At 43.0% G+C, this 16,185-nt stretch overlaps 1 pseudogene; it reads left to right on the top strand.

The window, feature by feature from the left end:
• Positions 1-722: 722 nt before the first annotated feature.
• On the top strand, positions 723-15,925 carry LOC100340855 (14-3-3 protein eta-like; annotated as a pseudogene).
• The last annotated feature ends 260 nt before the right edge of the window (positions 15,926-16,185 follow it).

Here is a 16,185-nt window from a genome sequence, read left to right on the forward strand (position 1 = left end):
TAATATATGACAAGCTGATGAATTCCATCAAGTAACTGGAATCTGTGAAATTTAATCACTGAAAATAGGAACTCAATACTTAAACAGAACTAAAGGCACATGAGACATGGGAGAAAAAAATTGCAAAACTCAAAAATAAGTCAACAGAAAACATCAAAAAATAGAACATGAAGGATAAGAGTGAAAAATACAAAAAGGACACAGGAGTGATGTGAACAGAGCTATGCTAATGTTTGTACAACTGAGGCTTCAGAGAAGAGGTTTTTTTCTCAGTGGTATAGAAGCTGGATGAGAATTTTCAAAACCTGACAAAAGATCTCAAGCCAGGGATTCGAGAAGCCCTTTGAACGCAGGCAGGATAAATACCAAGAAAACCACACTGGAAGGCATCATGCCAAACTGATTAAAACTAAAGTCAAAGGGAAAATCTTCAAAGTAACCAGAGTGAAAAGACACATTACCTTGAAAGAAGCAACAACAAGAGAGCTAGTTGACTTGTCAACAGAAAAAACTGAAACCAAAGAGAATGAAATATCTTTAAAGTGTAAAAAGAAAATAACTTCTAACTTGACATTATATACCTTGAAAAAATCCTTCAAATATGAACAAAAAACAAAGATATGTTCAGGAAAACAAAAACTATGATAACTGATTGCCAAAGACCCTCACTAGAGTAAACATCCAAGAAAGTCCTTCAGGTGAAAGTGAAATGATTTCCAGACATGAGCACAGCAATACAGGACAAAACAACAGACAAGAAAAACAAATATGTGAGGGCCAGCAATTATCGCATAGCGGGTAAAGCCTCGGCCTGCATGCTGGCATCCCATGTGGGTGCCAGTTCAAGCCCCGGATGCTCCACTTCTAATCCAGCTCTCTGCTATGGCCTAGGAAAGCAGTACAAGTGGCCCAAGTCCTTGGCCACACCCACGTGGGAGACCCAGAAGAAACTCCTGGCTCCTGGCTTTGGATCAGCACAGCTCCAGCTGTTGCAGCCATTTGGAGAGTGAACCAGGAGATGGAAGACCTCCTTCTCTTTCTCTCTCTCCCTCTCTTCTTCTCTCCCTCTCTCCTTCTCTCTGGAACTGTCTTCAAATAAATAAAATAAATCTTAAAATAATTTTCAGTATTACAAAAATGCACCAATAAAAAATTGTACGCATGCATGACAACTTCTCTTGGTGTTCTATAGAAGTGCAAACACTAAACACTCAGGTCTTGCCAAATGGCTTTCTATCATGACAGCTCCTTTTTTACCATATTCTTGTGAGGGCTTCATACTGTCAGATGTATAAAAACTGGCCGATCTGATAGGCACAAAGTAGCACCCAGAGTCTTCACTTGCATTTCCCTTACCACTGGCAAAGATGAACGTCTTTCCTATAGGAACTATTAAGGTTTCTTTTGTGATGTGATCCCTTACATAATTTCCTCTTTCTCCTACAGGAGTGGTTTTTCTTTCTCTTGTTGGCTTGCCTCTTAACTTATTCCATATTTTTATCATGGCCTTGACACTCTAGACAGATAGTGGTGCTTTTCGTCCAGAAAGGAGATAAAGAGATTCAGGCAGATTTTTCAGTAACAGTTAATAGACTCAGTTTCAGATAATGTATGGCAAATACCTCTTTAAGTGGTTGACTTTTCAAAGGGATCACATAAACAAGACTAGTGTCTGCTAATACTAACTGATAGAAATAAAAAGGAGAGAACAATCCCACATGGGAAGCAAGATACACAGTGGACTAATAGAATGGCAGATGTCCTAAATAGCACTCTGGCCTCAGAATCAGCCCTTAAGGCATTCGGATCTGGCTGAAGAGCCCAGGAGAGTATTTGAAGCATGGAAAGCCAAGACACTCTGACAAAAAAAAAAAAAAAAAAAAAAAAAAAAAAAAAAAAAAACCTAAATGAAAGATCTCTGTGAGTGAGATCCCAGTGGAAAGAATGGGCCATCAAAGAAGGAGGTACCTTTCTCTGAAGGGAGGAGAGAACTTCCACTTTGACTACGACCTTGTCAAAATAAAATAAAAAAACTCAAAAGGCATTCATAGCCTTGGCAACTCATGACAAGAGCCTCAGGTGATTACTGATGCCATAAACAAGAGTGTCAATTGTTAAGTCAACAACAGGAATCACTGTGCACTTATTCCCCATGTAGGATCTCTGTCCTTAATGTGTTGTACTATGTGAATCAATGGTATAACTTGTAATCAAACAGTACTTAACACTTTCTGTTTCTGTGTATGTGCAAACTGCTGAAATCTTTACTTAATATATACTAAATTGATCTTCTGTGTATAAAGAGAATTGGAAATGAATCTTGATGTGAAAGGAATGGGAAAGGGACCAGGAGATGGGATGGTTGTAGGTGGGAGGGAAGTTATGGGGCGGGGGGAGCCACTGTAATCCAAAAGCTGTACTTTGAATATTTATATTTATTAAATAAAAGTTAAAATAAAAAAGTGGTTGACTTTTAACATTCTGGTGCCCTTTGAAAGCACCTTTTAATATGGTTAATATCTTCATTTCCCCCCTCTCTGGCTGGTGCTTTTAATCTAAGCAATCTCTACCTAACCTGCAAATTACAGATGCCCTCAAGTTTTAAGGTTTGTTTTCTCTTTGGGTGCTTAATCTCTCTAGAATTTAATTTGGTGTATGATGGGAAATAAATACCTAATTATTTTCCCATATAGTCAATTGTCCCAGCTCCATTTATTAAATATTCTATTCTATCCTATTGACTTACACTGGTGTCTCTTCCATACACCAATATTTCACATGCACATACAGTCTAATTGCCTGATCTTGTGCCAGTATCACATTGGTTCATTGCTATTACTTTACTTTAAATCTTCGTGTAGAATGGGGTATAACTCCCTCAATACACTATTCAAATTATTTTGGCTCTTCCTGACACTTTTATTAATCTGCATGAATTTGTTTCAAATTTGTCAAGTTTCAAGGAAAAAGACTTTTTGTTATAATTATTAGAATAAAACAATTTTATGCATTAATATGGAGAGAAATGAAATCAATATTGAGACTATAAAGTTATTACTTGTAAAGTTATTACTTATCTCCTTTTATATACTTCTATTTTATATCCTTTAGTAAAGTCATATAACCAACCTCTGTTCAAGTCTGGCATATCTTTTGTCAGACACATTCTTGGCACCAGAAAGTTTTTTTTGCTACTGCAAATGACATTGTTTCTTAAATGTTTTTAATTTTCTTACATTGAACTTGTGTGTAATAACATTGCTTTTATAATCTTAATAATTCATTATAAAACCGTTTTTTGAGAGAGAGAGAGAGACTATTTTAGCAAGAACAATGTAACTTCCAAATCAGGAATCCAAATCCATTATTTTCTGAGCCAGCAAATTAATGTAAAGTTTTAAAACAGAAAGGACAGGAAATATTATACATTCTCTCTCTTTTTTTTTTTTAATAAATAGAGGCTATCTAGTGGTTTGACCCAACTATGGGATATAGCACAAAAGAGACAAACTACTCAGCAATAGCTCTGAAGGATAGTTCATTCTTTTTTTAGTCACTCTTTATGCCACTATAGTGAAACAATAAAACTCAAGACAGAGACAAGAGCCAGATCAAGAGTGACTTGTGTGCCATGGTATGGATTTTGTATTTTCCCACGAAAGCAATGAATTGAAATCAGATTTACATTTTGTGATTTCATTTTTAAAATATATTTTATGTACTTCAAAAAGCAGAGGAATACCTTCCATCCTCTGGTTCATGCCTCAAATGGTCACAACCTCCTCATTGGGTCAGACCAAAGCCTCAGAAGCCAGGAGCTCCACCCAGGTCTCCCACGTGGGTGGCAGGAGCACAAGTACTTAAGCCATCCTTTGCCACCTTACCAGGCACATTCACAGGAAGGCAGATTGGGAGTGGAGGAGCTGGAACTCTGACCAGCACTGGCACTCCAATATGGATGTGGCCATTGTAAGCAGTTGATTAACCTGCTGCCCCACAACACCCAGCCCCTGGATCTTCATTTTAGAAATGGCTCAAGCATTATCATGAGTGATGGACAGAGTGTGTGTACTAGAATCCAGGAGACCAGGTGAGATGGATGGCAGTACTTCCTAGACTATAAGCTTCATGAGGGCATCGACAGTTTAGCTCACTTCTGATGCCTCAGCCTAGCACAGTGCTTGACACATAACAGATGTTCAATAGACTCTGAATTAATTAACCAATTAATCCTATGAGAAATAATCAGGAGAGAACCAAAATCAGAGGTTGTAGAGCTGGAAAGGAATAGACTTATGTAGATATTTTTAGCGAGATGACAACTGTATATTGGGAGTGAGTGAAAGGGAAAAATCTAGAATGACTACTAGGTTCCTGACTTGGCTGACTAGATAGAGGTATCCTACTCCTAGGGAGGGAATAAAGACAGAAGACGTTCAGGAGTATATAATGAGTACAGTTTCAGCTATGTTGGCTTTGAAGTGTTTCCAAACAGATTTGTCCAAAAAGCAGCTGAGCCTCTGGGCCCACAGCCATCCTGGGAGGTTGTTGAGGTTATGGATGTCAGAGAGGCGTACTGCTAACTTACAGAGTTCAAGTCCCTTTTCCCTCCAATGTGCTAGATCCATCTGAAGCCACCCTAAGTAAGAGTACAATGGAGAATACCTTCTTTCATAAAATAACGTCACCCTTGCCATCTGCTCATCTGCACTCTGCAGCATGCTCTCAATGTACTTTTAATTGTACTGAACGTTTATCTCTCATCAGAGAAGTTCACCTGGGGGCTGGCATTGTGGCATTGCAGGTTAAGCCACCGCCTGCGACGCCGGCATCCCATATGAGTGACATTTCAAGTCCTGGCAGTTCCACTCCCAATCCAGCTCCCTATTAATGCACCTGGGAAAGCAGTGGAAAACGGCCCAAATGCTTGTGTCCCTGCACCCATATGGGAGACTTAGATGAAGCTCCTGGCTCCTGGCTTCGGCCCGGTCCACCCCCGGGCATTATGGCCATTTGGGGAGCGGAGTGAACCAGTGGATGGAAGACCTCTCTCTCTCTCTTCCTCTCTGTGGCTCTGCTTTTCGAATAAATAAATAAATCTTTAAGAAAAAAAAAAAAGTTCACCTGGAATTGTCTGCCTCCCAGTTTGGGTCAAAGGCCTTTAGGAGAAAGGCTGCTAGCCTGAGATCTGCTCTCTGCCCAGCCCTGTGTTCCACAGTCCATTCTAGCACAGATGTAGAGCACCGCGTTAGCTCAGTCCCTGCCCTGAGCGCCACTTCAGCATGATCCTCAGACTTCAGCAAATCCTGGGGCACAGAACGAGACACCTGCGTCGAGCCCAGGGCATCAGCTTTCAAGTCGTTTCTGGAGGCACTGTCCTCAGTATTGATGAATACGCCTGCAGCCAGTTTTTATGTTTTTTTCTATCGGCATTTTTATTCATTTTTTTCTGAAATAAACTTTAATTCCCTTTTACACAACAAATTTTTTTAATTATTCAAAAGGCTTAGAAACAGAGAGACCTTCTATACTCTTTTTCACTCCCCAAATGCCCACAACAGCTGAGGCTGGACCAAGCTGAAGCCAGGAGCCAAGAACTCGATTCAGGTCACTGACATGAGTGGCAGGGACCCAAGTCCTGGAGCCATTTATCTTCTGCCTCCCAGGATTCACATTTGCAGGAAGCTGGACTGGAAGTAGAGAAGCCAGGACTTGAACTCAGGCACCCCAAAATGGGAAGTGGATATCCTCGGCAGCATCCCGACCGCTGTGCCCAACGTCCACTCTGTGTCTTTACTCATCAAAGTAATATATGCATGCTGTTCTTAAAACTGTTTCCAGGAAATCCTGTATCTGGCCTCTTTCCTACTCACACAAGTCCAACCCCCAGAGGTAATCAAGTAGGCGGGATTCCTCCCCTTGTACCTTGAAGTCGGTGGAATGCAAAAGAGAAATGAATAGTTCCATGAGAAAAGCCAGGCAGCAGGGCAGCCGCCAGGGCCCAGGGGATGGAAGCTGGGCTGTCAACTTCTCCTGCTGCAAATCAGAGTGACTCTCTTTTTCTTCTTGGCTGGTGGAGAGCGGGCCTTCCAGTGACTTAGGGATCAAATCCTCCCCATCACTAACACCCCAAAGGAAAGGGGATTTTTCCCTCAGCAAAACATCAGAATATTCGCTGACTAGCTTGGCTTAGGTCAACTAAATACCCAGAAACCCATGACTGAAATAGTACAGCAGTTCCCTGGAGAATGGGGGACATTGTCACCAAAGGAAGGGGAGCGCAGGCGCCTGGCTCAGCAGTGGAGCTGTTGACTGGGACGCATGCGTCCTCTGTCAGAGTGCTCCCCAGCCCCAGCTTCTTGTCAACGTGCACCCTGGGAGGCAGCAGGTGACAGCTCACGTAGCTGGGTCTCTGCCACCCACACGGGAGACCCAGACTGAGTTTCTACCTCCTGACTTCAGCCTGGGCCAACTCTGAATGTTACAGGCATTTAGGAAACAAAGCAATGGAAGCAGGGGATGGAAGATGGGTGGAGTCCTCTCTCTCCCCCATCCCTGCCCCTGCCTTTCAAATAGATACTGGTGCTGAACAGCAAAAGAGACTAAGGATTTTATATGACCATCAATAGTTTCCTGGATTCCAGACATTTTCTCTGTATTTACAAGTACATGGAGATATTCTTTTATATACTTTACACAAGTAAGAACAAACCATGGCCAGTTCTTTTCAGGAGTTTATCAAGGAAAGAAATCTTTCACAAAGGGTTGATCATAATGAAAATTCTCCATCCCACTAAATTTCTTTCGCTTTTTCTAAGACAAAAAGCTCAGCACTAATTCAATGTTCAGTTACCATTGCTATATTAAATGTCATCATTAGATTATTTGCTTCCCTCTTCTTTTTATACTTTGAGATCTAATTCCTAGCCTCTCCAGTTTTGTGGAATAAATGCCTTTTATGGCACCCCAAATTCTTCTTGAAAAACAAGTGTGTTATAAGTTCTTCTAATACCTAATATTTTTAAGCATTATTTTCCATACAATGGGAATGAGTGTTTATTATACAGAATTTACAAAATAAGTGGGTAAGTAAGGAGAAAAAGATCTCCCATGTTCCCATAAGTATTCTTGCCACCCCATTATTAGCATTTTGGTGTGGGGCCTAGTTTTAGGAGTAGGAGAAAGAGCCAAGTCATATAGCCAACTTGATGGAAGAGATTCCATACTAATCAGAAAATCCCCAGAGATTTTAAATTGTAAGGGAAACCAAGGAGAATAAAGCATTTAGCCAAAAAACAGGAGGTCTCTGAAGTTTTGGCAAAGGCTATCTAGAATTTATTCTTACAAGATCAGTGCTAGTAGCCTGCTAGTCCATCTCTCCTGAATGCTGTCCACCCCCACCTAAAGCTCAAAAACAAAAGACCCCTTTTGTTAACCTCCCCTTTTGTATCTCCCCAGGAATTATTCCAGCCAAAACAAAAGTCATGTTTTCTAGGTATCATGAAAAAATTCATATTTTCCAGGTCAAATTTTTAAAATTTTTTAAATTTATTTTCATTTTATTTGAAAGGTAAACAGATATCTTTTTTTTTTTTTTTTTTTTTTTTGACAGGCTGAGTGGACAGTGAGAGAAAGAGACAGAGAGAAAGGTCTTCCTTTACCCTTGGTTCACCCTCCAATGGCCGCGCCAGCCAACAGATATCTTTCAACCATGGGTTCATTCCCCAAGTACCCACAACTGTGAAAACTGGGCCAGGCTGAGGTCAGGAGCCCGGAACTCATCCAGGTCTTCCTGATGGCTGGCAGGCACTCATGTACTAGAGGCATCACTCACTGCCTACCAAGGTGTGCATTAGCAGGAAACTAGATTGGAAGTGGAGCACCTGGGACTCAAAACAGGCATTCCAATATGAGGTGTGGGAATCCTTCGGAGCAATTCTCCACAGTGCCAAATGCCTGCCCTGACAATTGTTTCTCAAACACACATTTGAGAACTGTAAGTAACCTTTAATTCTCCAATTGTGTCAAGGTGACAACAGCAAAAGTCCTAGAAAAATGCTGAGATTCATGCTCTCACCTTGTCTCCCTACAAACAAAGCTACACTTGAACTTGGAAGGAAAATTAAGGAAATTCATACCAAATGTTGTAGTTCTGTTTTAGTCAGTTCAGGCTGCCAAAACAAAATACCTTAGGCAACAGAAATGTATTTTCTCACAGTTCTGAGGGCTGGAAGTCCAAGCTTGGGGTACTGGCATGGTGAGTTTCTAGTGAGGGATTGTGGGTAGCCACCTTCTCAGGGTGTCTCTACATGGTCTGTCTTCAATGCACATGAAAAGCAAGCAAGCTCTAGTCTCACTTTCTCTTCTCATAAGGACATTATGCCCATCAGAGTAGGGTCCTAGGCCTATGACCTGGTTGTATCTTTACTATTTCCATAAAGGCTATGTGTGCAATACAGTCACATAGAAGGTTAGGACTTCATCAGATGAATTTTTAGGGAACACAGTTCAATCCATGGCAACCCCTTTGCTCCAATAGCCATAACTTCTGACAAAAAAAATTATTTAGCTCTGAATATTTTGAAAACAAGCAATTACAGAGGGGTGAGTTGTTCTCTTCTCTGAATCACAGTTCACCAACAGCTTCACACAACGCAAAACATGTTTCATAAAAACTAGACATGATATAAAGGCACACATGGAAAGATAGGTGTAAAGGTTCATATGTGTGTAGATGTATGTATGTATGTACAGAGAGTGAAAGAGAGGGAGATGTGCAAAGTTCACTCACTTCTGTATCAACCAAAACCTTTAGTTATCACTTAAAATACTCAGCATTATAAAACATGGTTAGGCTGATGGGTAAGTAGCTATGATAAAGCCACAAGGATAAGAACACAATGACCAAAGTGGGCATATGTGAGACAACTGGATTCAGAAGAGATAAAGCAACCTGAAGTCAGAGCACTCTGTTTGCTCCTGCCTTTTATGTAAATGGTGCACAGGCTTACATGTGAAGCTAGGAGACTATTTGGAGGTTAGAATTCAAAATAGTCCCATTGTTTTGTATGTTAGATTAATACATTTGCCTTTGCGTTTTTCCATCCAAAGTACAAAACTAAACAGAAAAATATATAAATCAAATGTGTTGGCCCTTCCCTCGTCTTCCTACCACGGGCAGACTCTATTCAATAAAGCATGTATTTTTTTCCCCATGACATCTAAAGCACAATATAGAAATTCATCCTTTTAGTGAACTGTGCCTTTCCCCAAGATTTTTATTTTGCATTTAACAAAATAACAGCAAATTTCAGGTATTAGAAGGATCGAAACAACCTCTTCTATTCTGTTGTCCTTAGAACACCATCTTTTATTCATAGCTTCTCTTGTGGAGCTGGGAGGCAGATTCTGTTGCTATGGCAACGCCCTGCATATCCTTGGGGATAGCTGACAGTTTTACTTTTTTTTTTGAACAACAAAGAGCCATTGATACTACATGTTGCCAAAGGTTATAAAAGTTGAATTCTAAAATGAAAATATTTCTTCTATAGAAGTGGCACACCATATGCGTCCCACAAATTCAAAGAGATACGTAAGGATATGACCTTTGTGTGAACACTGATGAATCTGGTATAATACTGTTTGGCTTCAATGGATATTCACAGCAGAAGTAGCTGAAGTGTACGCCTTGTTTTCTAAGACTACTGCCGGGGATAAGGGGCTTATTCCCAGTATCTGTAAAGATCCAGGAGCAAGAAAAGGAAAAAAAAAAAAAAGAAAGAAAATCAAAGGTCCCATCACTTACATTTGGTTTGTTACTTTGTAATCACCTTCCATCCCCACCCCCACCAAAATGAGCTGCTATATCAAAATCCAATTACACTTTGACAGTAAATAGATCCTCAAAGAGTGGTTGTGACTGAATCCTTGCTCCTCAGAATAGATATTAAATGTACAAGATTCTCAAGAGCTCTGAATTCTGTGGTCCTAGCTTCATTTTAACTGGATTCTCTCTGTCCATAGGAAAGAAAAAAAAATTCACCTAGCTGCTTTGTAAAACTAGGGAAAAATTTATTTTCAAGTATTCCTTTCAAGATAAGTTACCTCATCCCCTAGAAATCTGAGGGATGCACTAAGAAACACACATGAGAAGTTGGAGGCTCCACAGACTCACTTCCTAGGGGCAGCCTGAAGAGCTTACGGGCCAGGGGATGGGAATTGGGATTTCTCTCACAACAGGAGAGAGCTACAGGCTGAAAATAAAAAAAAAAAAGAACTGGTCCCAGTGTTCTCCACTCCCTACAGCCTGAGCAAATTCACTGGAGTTGGAAGACCCTCCTAGCAGACCAAGCAAACCCCATCACTCAAGGCATTTGTCCATTCATCACTAGTTACCAAGCACATGTTATGGTCCAAGACATTCAAAAGCTTTCCAGATGGTTCCTGAATGCCTGGTTGTACTCCTGAAGAGATCCTCTCGAATTCAGCAGTAAAGCCCTCACTGTATAGTTTCCATAGGAATAATATGGAAAACATTATTAAAAATAGGTGATTCCGAAGATAATCCTAAACAGTAAGAACAAGTGCACAGAGTGTGCCGCTAATTAGCATTTCCCACAAAAGGAATCAGGGTTCCCTGGAGAAAAGGCTGATTCTAGAAGTGGTTAGGGAAGGGAAAATGCAAAGTGGCCTAAATTATCTTGCCTAAGAAAGCAAGGGAATAGCTTCAACAAGAACTGAATTATATCCCCTCAAAATTTCCTCTGCTGAAGCCCTAACCCTTCCCATGACCACATTTGGAGATAGTGCCATTGTGGAGGTAACTGAGGTTAAATTAGGTCATATGAATGGGGCCCTAATACACTCTGGTGTCCTACAAGAGCAGGGAACTACAGCAGAGAAATGGCGCTCACTCTCCCTACCTCCCTGCCCAATGCATACACACAGAGAAGAGGCCATGTGAGGACAAAAGACTGTCCAATCATAAGCCAGGAAGACAGGTCTCACCAGAAATCAACCCTGACAGCACCTTGATCTTGGCCATCTAACCTCCAGAATGATGAGAAAATAAATTCCGGTTGTTTAACCCACCTGGTTTATGGCATTTTGTTAAAGCTTTCCAAGCAGACCAATATGGCAACTAGTAAATATAGAGGAAATGACAGAACTGAAAAATCATCATTTTATTTTAAAAAAAAAGAAACAAAAAAACACTGGTTTTTCTTCTATTTTAATATTTTGTTTGTTTATTTGAAAGGTAGAGTTACAGATAGAGAGAGGGAGAGACAGAGAGAGAAGTCTTCCATCTGCTGGCTCACTCCCCAGATGGCTGCAATGGCCAAGGCTGGGCTCAACTGAAGCCAGGAGTCAGAAGCTTCTTCCAGGTCTCCCATACGTGTACAGGAGCCCAAGGACTTGAGCCATCTTCTACTGCTTTCCCAGGCCATAGCAGAGAGCCAGATCAGAAGAGAGGCAGTTGGGACTCAAACCTGCACTCATATGGGATGGCAGTGCTGCAGGCGAAAGTTTAGCATACTACACCACAGCACCAGCCTCAAAATCACCATTTTCAACCCCTAATGTAGACTCGTCAATAAATGCTAAAGCCACTGAGAACAGGATTGTTGGCTTGGGGCCAGCATTGTGGCATAGTGAGTAAAGCTGCCATCTGCAACACTGGCATCCTTTTGGGCCCCAGTTCAAGCCCCCGCTGCTCCACTTCTGCTCCAGCTCCCTGCTAATGCACGTGGAAAGCAGTGGAAGATGGGCCAAGTCCTTGGGCTCCTGCATGCAGACAGACAAAGCTCCTGCCTCCTGGCTTCAGACAGGCCCAGCTCTAGCTGTTACAGCCATCTGGGGAATGAACTAGCAGATGGAAGCTCTCCCTCTCTCACTCTCATTCTCTGTCTCCTTTTCTCTCTGTAAACTCTGCCTTTCAAATAAATAAATAGATTTTTTTAAAAGGATGGCTGGCTTTAAAATACCACCACATAAATGTTTACAGTGGAAAAAGTAGGCATGCCACCACCATCCTAATCAATTAATCAAACTTAGTATACCAATACTGGGCCAGCCTGATACGTGCTCACCAAGGAAGCAGTATGAAATATGCATCAACTATACGGTATTTTTTTTTTTTTTTGCAGAGAGACAGAGAGAGAGTTATAGACAGAGAGAGAGAAACAGAGAGAAAGGTCTTCCTTCCTTTGGTTCACCCCTAAAATGGTCGATACAGCCAGCGCGCTGTGCCGATCCAAAGCCAGGAGCCAGGTGCTTCCTCCTGGTCTCCCATGCAGGTGCATGGCCCAAGCACTTGGGCCATCCACCACTGCACTCCCAGGCCACAGCAGAGAGCTAGACTGGAAGAGGAGCAACCAGGACAGAATCCAGCGCCCAGACTGAGAATAGAACCTGGGGTGCCAGCGCCACAGGCGGAGGATTAGCCTAGTGAGCCATAGCGCCGGCTAACTATATGGTATTCTTACCAAGAATGTTTAACCTCAATATAACCATGAGAAAACACTCAGAAAATTCAACTCTCCCAACAGGATACACTCTGAAATTACTGAATTAGATCTTCAAACCAGAATCAGTATCATAAATAAAAGTAGGAGACACCTTCTAGCCTAAAAGTCTAAACATTAAAACCATGTTAATTAGATCTTGCATCAACAAAAGCAACTAAATAGATATATCAGGTTAAGTGGGGAAATGTTTAAACCAGACTATATATTAGATGACGAAACTGTACTATTTTTCTTGGGTACGAATGGATAGTAGTTATACAGGAGATGGTCCTTAGACCTAGGCAGTACATGCTACAGTACTTATGGGTGAACTCTCATGATGTCTGAGACTTCCATTCAAATGGTTCAATAATAACAGAAATGAATACAAATACAAATGAGTGTAGAGCAAAATAAAGCAGAAATAGTAAAATGCTAACAATGGATGAATTTAGACAAAGGGTATTCAGTGCCTAATGAATTCTTCCAACTTTTCTGTGATCTAAATTCTTTTTACTTGCTCAGAAACATTTTGTGATCTGTAGCTCACTCCTACTGGCCATCCATCTACGAAGACCAAATCCTATAAACCGATGGTTACAGACCTGGGCTCAAACAATATCTTCCAGGCTTTAGACAAATAACTCTCTCAGGTTTCATCTACTATAGTAAATTCAGAACACTGCTACCTAACTGATAATGAAGTATGTGAGATGCTTGGCACACAGGAAGAGGCTGTAGCCATTAATTGGTAGAAGGAGAAAGGATTGGAGACCCCCACCACCACCACTCTCCACTAAAACTATGGCATCAGGGCAGGCATTTGATGCAGCAGCTAAGGCATTGTTAAGGATGCAGGCATCCCATATCACAGCACCTGGTTTCAAATCCTGGCTCTGCTTCCAGCTCCGGCCTCCTGCCATTGCACGTGATGGGAGGCAGCAGCAATGGTTCAAGTAGTTGGGTCCCCACAGCTACATGGAAGACCCAGATTGAATTTCATCCTGGCCCATCCCAACCAGAGGATGGAAACACTTGCACGCTCTCTCTCCCTCCCCCCCCCATCTCTTTTTTCCTCTCTGTGCCTCTAAAGTAAGTATTTTCTTGATAAAATGAAATTATGTTATCACTTACTAAAAATAAGTGACAATATTGTACAATCAGTGACCATTTTTGTGGCAAGAATGCTTAGAACCAAATGAAAAGTTCCTTGAAGACAGGGATTATAGCTTCTCTAATTTCTGCATCTCTCAAAGCACTTAGTGCAACGTTACAAACAATGACCTTTTACCTGTGTGTTGTGCCAGATCAGCGTTTCTCCACTCGGGCTGCACATTGCAACCAGCTGGGGAGCTTTCTAAACAGCCTGACGAACCTCACTCCCAGATTGTATCTGTTTAGTGGGTATTGGGTCAGATCTGAGCACCCAGATTTTTTTTTTAAACTGCCAGAGTGTTAAAAGTTTATGCTTTGGGGCCGGCGCTATGGCGCAGCGGGTTAACACATTGGCCTGAAGCGCTGGCATCCCATATGGGCAGTGGTTTTAGTCCTGGCTGCTCCACTTCCAATCCAGCTCTCTGCTATGGACTGGGAAAGCAGTACAAGTTGGCCCAAGTCCTTGGGCCCCTGAACCTGTGTGGGAGACCCGGAAGAAATTCCTGGCTCCTGGCTTCAGATCGGCACAGCTCCAGCCGTTGTGGCCAATTGGGGAATGAACTAGCGGATGGAAGACCTCTCTCTCTCTCTCTCTGCCTCTCCTCTCTCTGTGTAACTCTGACTTTCAAATAAATAAATAAATAAATCTTTTTTTAAAAAAAGTTTATGCTTTGTGTTTTTCATTGCTGTCAGCTTCCCACCAAGTCAGACACAAATGGATGTATATTACATGTCAGCCTTCTCCTGGGAGCAGCTCTTGCCTTCTCTCTTGAGAGTGCATAGAAGCAAATCTCAGAAAGTCATAAACTACTTGGCCGGCACCGCAGCTCAATAGGCTAATCCTCCGCCTGCAGAGCCGGCACCCCGGGGTTCTAGTCCTGGTTGCGGTGCCAGATTCTGTCCCGGTTGCCCCTCTTCTAGTTCAGCTCTCTGCTGGGGCCCAGGAGTGCAGTGGAGGATGGCCCAAGTCCTTGGGCTCTGCACCTGCTTGGGAGACCAGGAGGAAGCACCTGGCTCCTGGCTTTGGATGGGCAAAGCGCACTGGCCACTTGGCGGGGGTGGGGTGAACCAACGGAAAAAGGAAGACCTTTCTCTCTGTCTCTCTCTCTCTAACTCTGCTTGTCAAAAACAAATTTTTTAAAAAATTAAGAAAGGCATAAACTACCGTGGAGGGTGTTAACATAAAATGGCAGATTTTTTGCTTCCTTTATCAAAATGTGTAATTAGACCTAGCATTTCAGTCTATGAACACTGTAAAAGCTCCTTTTCCTAACGCGCAAGTTTGGGCTGAGTTTCCACAGCAGACCCAGCATCCCAACCACAGCAACATAACTGCAACACCGCACTGCCAGTTAATTTGTACTTCTACAGCTCGGAAAACATTTTCACTTGTATCCTAGAGAAAGCCAGTCAGAAGGCAGACTCCCTGAATGATAAAAGAAATGAAGAAGGGGGCGGGGGGGGGGGGGGGCACGGTTCCGGGTCCGTGACCGCGGGAAGAGCACGAGAACGCGAGTGTTGGACTTCGGCAGCCCTGTGGGCAAGCCACACCTGACACCCGGGAGCCTGAGCAGCTGCGCGCCCGCGGCTGGCCCCGCAGGTGGAGCGCTACAAGGATATGGCCTGCGCCGTGACGGCCGAACGAACCCCTCTGCGATGAAGATGGAAGGCTGTCTGCCCTCTGCGAGAATGAGGTTGGTGCCAGGCGATGCCCTCGATGCGTCCGCAGCAGACTGAGCAGAAACCCGTGGTGGATGGAAATGAAAAGGAATCGGAGAAGGGGAGAGGACTACGGAGCTGGACAGAGTTCGCAACGGTGTCCTGGCTCTGCTTGACAGGTTCCTCGTCAAGAGCCACAGTGACTTTCAGTACGAGAGCAAGGTGTTTCACCTGAAAAAGAAGGGCGATTACGGCCGCTACCTGGCAAAGGTGGCTTCTGGGGAGAAGAAAAACAGTGTGATGGAACCTTCTATCGCCACCTACAAGGAAGCCTTTGAAATCAGCAAAGAGCGCGCGCAGCCGCCGCACCCCATCCGCCAGGGCCTGGCCCTCAACTCCTTGGCGTTCTACTCTGAGATCCAGAATGCTCCCGAGCAGACCCGTCTCTTAGCCAAACACGCCTTTGCTGACGCCATAGCTGAGCCGGACACCCTAAATGAGGCTTCCTATAAGGACGGCAAGCTCATCGTGCAATGGCTGCGAGACCACCTCACACCCCGCCCCGGGACGACCAGCAGAATGAAGAAGCCGGAGAGGGCAGCTGAAGATCCTTCAGGTCCCCTGGCCCTTCCTTCGCTCTCCACCCTCATCATCACCCATTCTTCCTTGCCACAGTCGCTGAGTATCCAGTGCTAAACCTGTCTTTGCAGCACAGTGGCTCGGATCTGCTCTGTCCCTTGGAAGCAGTTTCAGATTAATCCTCATGGGCCTTGCTGGACTGATGGCTGCTTTGAGCCCACAGGAGCTCTCTTTTTGAGTTGTACAGAAAAGCGAATTCTGAGAGGGGAATTTTCCTATGCTTGTT

Source organism: Oryctolagus cuniculus, chromosome 12, assembly GCF_964237555.1.
Source record: "Oryctolagus cuniculus chromosome 12, mOryCun1.1, whole genome shotgun sequence".
In the NCBI taxonomy this organism is placed as follows: Eukaryota; Metazoa; Chordata; class Mammalia; order Lagomorpha; family Leporidae; genus Oryctolagus; species Oryctolagus cuniculus.